Source organism: Gavialis gangeticus, unplaced genomic scaffold (genome assembly GCF_001723915.1).
Source record: "Gavialis gangeticus isolate Ggan-Ray unplaced genomic scaffold, GavGan_comp1, whole genome shotgun sequence".
Lineage (NCBI taxonomy): Eukaryota > Metazoa > Chordata > Crocodylia > Gavialidae > Gavialis > Gavialis gangeticus.
The window spans coordinates 166,758,595-166,760,063 of NW_017729024.1; the positions used below are offsets into that span (position 1 = coordinate 166,758,595).

Genomic DNA, 1,469 nt, shown 5'->3' on the forward strand with positions numbered 1-1,469 from the left:
GGTGTGATCTGGAGGGGCTTTTAAGCTCCCTGCTTATTATATATTTAGCAGCTCAACTTCTTGTTTCATACAGCTTTAGGAGCAGGGGCTATCGTCAGTTTTAATGCCAAATTCCCCAACCAGACCTGTGCCCTGCTGGAAAGCAAGTATAACTCCAGGATGTCACCCTCAAACTTGTATCTGGGGCAGGATGTTTTATGTGCTCCGTGGTTAGGGCAGGGTTTCCACTGTCGCATCCAGGCAAGGTTTTTAGGTGCCACCTGTACATCAGGTGGCCACACCAGCTATGTCCAGTGTTTATCCTATTAAGGGTTGTCCGTAGAAGGTTAAAGCCCAGTTGTTGCCATGTTGGGTCGGAAACACGGTGTTTATTTGGGAAAGTGTTTTCTGCCCACACTTTCCTCCAAGACTCTTCAGCGCCGTGGTATAGAAGGTGCTCGGTTCATGTTCAAAAAGGGTTTCATGAAATCAGCTCAGCTGAGCCTGGTGCTCTCTTCTAGGAGGGAGAGGAACTTGATTAGAAGAAGAAACTTTATTAAACAAGGGAGAAAGGAGGGGTGGTATAAGGGTGGGGGAAGACCTGGTAGAAGCTGAGGTCCTGTTTTGCTAAAGCTTTGTTGAAGCCTTAGCAAGACAGTATTGGGGCACAGGGCTTCTAGTCCAGCACACGAGGAAATACTCAACTGAATATTTTCTTTTATCCAATTTTTAAATTTTTCTCTGTCACGGGGTGGGGCGCAGGGACGCCCATGATCCCCCTGGCGCCCCTACCGTGCCAAGTCAGGGCCCTAAACGCACCCTCTGTCTCGCCCACCACATCTTTGATCTTACAAGTACCAAATGGGAGGCTGCCTTCCGACCCCCTTGTGCACGGTGCTATCTTTGTACTGGCCCCTGTTCACCAGTGAGTGACATGGTGCACCCCAGCTTTATGGGCCACGTGTGCCTCCTGCCTCCCCTTTAGCACGCCCCAAGTCTCGCAGTTGTCCCGGACGTTCTTATGTCAGTGTGGTGGCCTCCTCCCGGGCCCTTCAATACACACACCCCCTCTGGGCTCTGTCCTGCGCAACCTGCCCTCTCCAGGCTCCATCCTGCGCGCCCTGCCTCGCCCTTTCTTGGGGCTTCTGCTTGTGTAATCACCCTCTTCGGGCTCTGAACCATGCGCCCTGCCCTCCTCAGGCCTCTGCCGGCGTGCTCGCCCTACTCTGGGCTCTTACACTGGCCCTCACCCCTTTATGGGGCTTCCCCCTAGGCTCGCCCTATCTCAGGCTTCCTAAGGGACTTTCCCCCTTCAGGCTTATGCCTCGTGCTCTTCCCATTTTTGCCCCGCTAAGCCTTGCTCACACTCCCGCGGCCGTCGGCCTCTCTCCTCTCTGGGCCTGTCCCGCGCCCGTCGGCCTCTCTGGGCCTGTCCCGCGCTCAGGGCTTAGGTGGCCCATAGCCATGCCTGGCCCCTTGACCCTTCTCGG

At 54.9% G+C, this 1,469-nt stretch overlaps 1 protein-coding gene across 2 annotated transcripts in view; it reads left to right on the forward strand.

The window, feature by feature from the left end:
* Positions 1 to 1,469, forward strand: part of FAM219A (family with sequence similarity 219 member A) — a 171,118-nt gene that overhangs the window by 157,124 nt on the left and 12,525 nt on the right. The gene's annotated exons all lie outside the window — the stretch shown is intronic.